General features: G+C 43.3%; 1 long non-coding RNA gene across 1 annotated transcript; it reads left to right on the forward strand.

Annotated features, from left to right (window-relative positions):
- The first annotated feature begins 404 nt into the window (after positions 1–404).
- On the forward strand, positions 405–4522 carry LOC135362971 (uncharacterized). Its single transcript, XR_010408553.1, has 3 exons — positions 405–847; positions 1227–1300; positions 4287–4522. It is a non-coding gene; the product is annotated as an uncharacterized LOC135362971 (long non-coding RNA).
- The last annotated feature ends 228 nt before the right edge of the window (positions 4523–4750 follow it).

Genomic DNA, 4750 nt, shown 5'->3' on the forward strand with positions numbered 1-4750 from the left:
TCCTACATTCCTGCTCTCCTCCGAGCATACAAGTCTCCCCTGGGAGCACTTCTTTAAATAAATTACTTGCCCATACCTCCTCATCTTAAGATCTGCTTCCTGGGGACCTGACCTAAGACATTGAGCTTCAGGAGCATGTGAGAGAAGGCTGCAGCTGTGGCTGGTGCCAGCCAGGGACCCAGGATGACATTCTTGCAGCACTGCTAGATTTAACAAATAAAAGCTTAAATTTCAGATAAACAGGATGCCCAGTTAATTTGAGCTTCACATAAACAACAAATAAGTTCTTAGGATAAGTATGTCCCATGCAGCATTGGGGCTATACTTACACTAAGAAATCATTCATTGTTTATCTGAAATTCAAATTTAACCAGGCATTCTATCTTTTATATGGTAATCTTAGGAAGGGCCCTACATACTTTTGCCTTCATGGGCCTCTTCGTTTATGAAATTTTTAAAAATTCTATATAGAACTGCATAGATATAAAGATGAATAAAAGTCAGGCTGGACTCATTATCATATATTCATATATTCATTATTATTATACTCATTTTTTCCTACTTTAAAATAAATTAAAGCATGTTCTCGGGCCTCTAAGGGGCCTAATGGAGAAGTCATCCTGTTACCAGCTTAGGAAGAGTCTTGAGTGCCATGATTAGACGTGACTGGACTTTTCTTCATCAGCCATTGTTCAACTAAGAACTCTGTGATTAGACTGTGTTGACCCTGTGTTAGCCCTAGTTGAGAGTGTGAAGAGAAGGCCAAAGAATGGAATTTTTGGACGGGGGAGAAGCTGATCACCATGACTGAGGTGGGACATCAATAGGACCTCCATAAGAACAGCTGGTAAGCTCATTAGTTCAAGGGTCTACATGCTATAACGCCCCCCGGGTCTCCATCTGCAAAGGCATGGCCTGGGCACAGGGCGGGTGGTGCAATGGGCTTATCTGAAGGCGTCAGAACCACTGTTGGGTCAACCCCCTCCCTATGAGAACAAACAGGGCACCATCACTCAAAAAACAATGGCTTGGGTCCCCATCAGGCAAAGCACCAAGAGATGTTCCAAGCCAGAGCATAACCTGTTCTTGTAAATACAGCTTTATTGAACAGACATGCCTATTTAGTTCCATGTTGTTTATGACTGCCTGTGTGCAGCCTTGAGTAGTTGTGATGGAGACCAAATGTCCCACAAAGCCTAAAGTATTTGCTATCTGGCCCTTTACAGAAAAAGTTGGCGAACACTGCTCCAGGCTGTGGGGGAGAATCGCAGGGGACTTGGTGAAAAACTGGTATTTCTTGGTATGTGAAAACTGAAAAGAAAGCCCCGCCCATCAGTCTTCGACGGCTGCGCAGAGTGTTTCCCCCTCCACCCCCACCGCTTGCCCGCGCCCTCCAATTGAAACAAAAACTCTACGCATTGTCTCCAAGCAGACGGAAATGGCTTATCTCTTTGGTTATTGGGGAAATACAGAAGAGAAACTTGTCCAGATGGTGTTTATAAATCCAAACTAGAAGCCCACCCCACAAAGAGCAGGGGGAGCCGCACAGGGTTAGGGAGAGGAAGAGGAGAGAGATTTGGGGAGAAGGGGGGAGATGCTAGTCAGAAATTCCTGCTTGCCCTTTTGCAATCACTTAAATAATCTGTGGTGCTCAATGGGTACCTTACCTGACCTAATTAAAAATCGGATTGCTATTTTAACTGAGAAAAATAGTACTTTGAACTGTTTTAGGAAGAAGAAAAGAATAAACATTATCAAGACCATCTCTTAGAAGATTAGGACAAAAAAATCCAGAAGGAGAGCCTTCAAAGCTGTTTTTGTTTTCCCTGGCTTTGAAATACTTAGACAGTCCTGATAATTTTATCTTCCTCGAAATATAGCAAATAAAGTCTATTTACTACTCCCAGGCAATTCCATACATAAATTCAAACACACACACACACACACACACACAAAACACTTTAAACGAACCTTTCTGTGAGTCTCAAATCCATCATTTCTCTTCCTGTGGCGAGGGCTTTATACCACTGATCAATGCAATTCGAAAGTTTTGGAGGTGATTTTGTTTTTTCTACCTTGCTATTTGATGAGTTTTCAGATGGCCATCTAAAGCACAGCTTACATGCTGTCCCTCAAGGATCTCAGGGAGGCTTCAGATGAGCTGACATGGTGAGAGATGGTTAGCAGAGATAGAAATATATTTTATCTAGTTTCTTAAGTTGGCTTTTAAAGTTAGTTCAAACACACTACTTAGTGATTCATGAAAAATCTTTTTTTTAACCCCGAGAATAATATTTTCACTTCTCATCCTCCCATTTAGGAGGAGAGTTGCTTTAGGAAGCATTATCCTTCCCATAAGAAAAGGCTTTCTAGGCACAAATATGCCACAAAAAGCCCATGGAAAGATAAGCTGATTCCCCTTGAACTGTATTTTGAATGTCCTGGTTTTAAAAATGGGATAAGATATTCCATTATCCCTAATTAGAATTTTTTTGGGCAGCCAGATAGAAAGTAAGTTATTCTGTGGCCATAAAAGTAATCTACTCTTGGCAGGACGTGCATTTTAAAATAATTTTGTATATAATACGTTCTTTTTTTCTTTCAACAAATCATCTATCAAGCACCCTGTATGGGCCAGACCCTGTTGCCAAACTTAACAAAAGAGAGATTAAGGATGTGGTCCTTGCCATTAAGTTGCTCACAGCCCAGGAGGAAGATGGACACGGAAAAAAATAATTGCAGTACAATGCAGCGAGTGTGTCCATAGACCTTCACCCTGAAGTTGCCTGCTTTACCGATGGCGTGCATCAACGACATTGATTGGTTGTCTCGTTGACTGATGGATACCCAAGCCTCATTCCTAAAAGGGACATTATCAATATGGCTAATCAAATGGTATAGCAAAAGAGCAAATGGACAGATTAAGTAGACCTTAGCTAAATCTCTTACTTTCTGCCAAGGAGGATAAATTTCTATCTCAACCCTTCCATGAAGAGCAGATACAGGGCACCGATAGAGCTGTGATGGCTTCCTTTCCCAGGCACAGATATTAGATAGCTTGTCTTTACCCCACCACCACTACCTTAAAAAAAAAAAATTATATATATATATACACACATACATATATATATATATACATACATGTATATACATGTATATATACATATACATATATGTATATATGTGTGTATATATACATGTATATGTATATATGTGTGTATATGTATACATATACATATACATGTATATGTATATGTATATATATCAGGGAGCCAATACATGGGGGGAAACATTATTGTTACCTAATATTTGGGAGTGGGGTTGGGGGAAGGAATAGGGGAGATGCTGACAGGGCTCCTGGCCCCCAGAGCCTGCAAGAGAAATATTTGCACGCACAGTTCAGACATGACCGAGTTCCCATGATCCCTATATACATCAGTTAGGATGTTTTGGGCTGTAAGTAACTGAATATTCAATTAATGTGGCTTAAACGGGAGGGTTTATTTTCACTACGTAACAGTAAATCCAGAGGCACTGGTTCCAAGCGAGGGACAAGGGTGGTATCCAAAACACTTAACAGTCGCTATCACACAGCGCTGACAGATCAGGACCAGTGGCCCACCAGACAGCGCAGCGACACACAGCGCAGCTGCCTCTGTCCCTCCGCAGAATCCTGTCCCTGGCTCCAGGTTGCTTCCACGGCTCAATGATGTCAGAGCTTAGGTCAGCTTGAAAAGATTCTCTTGGCCTTGCCTTTGCGTTGAGCAGCTGAGTGCCACGCCCCAAAACATCACTGCATCACCTAACAACGAAGCCTAACAGCAGGAAGGAGGGAGTGAATGTCTATCTCGGTGCATCTCTCTTTTTATGAGGGGGAAATCTCTCCCAGAAGCCCTCAGTGGGCTTCCTCTTAAGTACGATTGGCCAGAAACTGGGTCACATGTCCATCCTTAAACCAATCACTAGCAAGGAACGAGGGCCTGCCGTAGTTGGCTTGGAGCAATCATCATTCACTCTCTGGGGCTGGGGCGAGCGTGCCCCCTTGCCAAAGCACACAGCTTTTGATACCTGTACCAGAACCAAAGTCGGGTGCCGTTGGCATGGAAGAAAGCACAGAGGGGAGGGGGGCAGTAAGGAAGAGCTTTTTGGCAGGCAACCAGCGATATCTGCCACATCACCCTTTTGGTGAGAAGCAGGTTTCCATTTTTCCAATACGATCACCACAGGGTGGAGGTGGGGTGACCCGGGAATCTGATCACCCCACCGGTCTGCTCCTTTTCTCTCAGAGATGGAGCCATCATCAGCCTGTGCAGGCGGCCCTAGAGCTCTTCAAGGTCATAATTTAAGGCCAACTCATACATACAAGGTAAGTGATGGAGCGCTCTGATCTCACTAACTGTGGACAGGACGCCATGCTTCACTACTGTCCTTGGTAGGTCACATCTGTGGCCTGGATTCACGAAGCTTGATTTATAGCCCTTCAGCCACAAGCCGTAGGTTACTCCTCCTAACTCTTCCATGTGTAGAGTGTCTAGGAAGTCAGCAAGAACCCATCCAACTACAGAGCAGACATACTGTGATGGGGTGTTTCCAAAAAACAATGCTTAGTGAGTTCAAACCTTGTTTCAAAAAGAAATATTCATGAAAAACTAATGCCCCGATTTTATGGTCTTCCTTTCCGTAAAACGCAGGAAGTGCTCAGGAAGGTACTGAGAGAAGAAACCATAGGCGATATTTTGAATGCGGGACA

This window comes from Mirounga angustirostris, unplaced genomic scaffold, assembly GCF_029215605.1.
Source record: "Mirounga angustirostris isolate CCGP_5_RB_7025 unplaced genomic scaffold, mMirAng1.0.hap1 SCAF_17, whole genome shotgun sequence".
NCBI classification, from domain to species: domain Eukaryota; kingdom Metazoa; phylum Chordata; class Mammalia; order Carnivora; family Phocidae; genus Mirounga; species Mirounga angustirostris.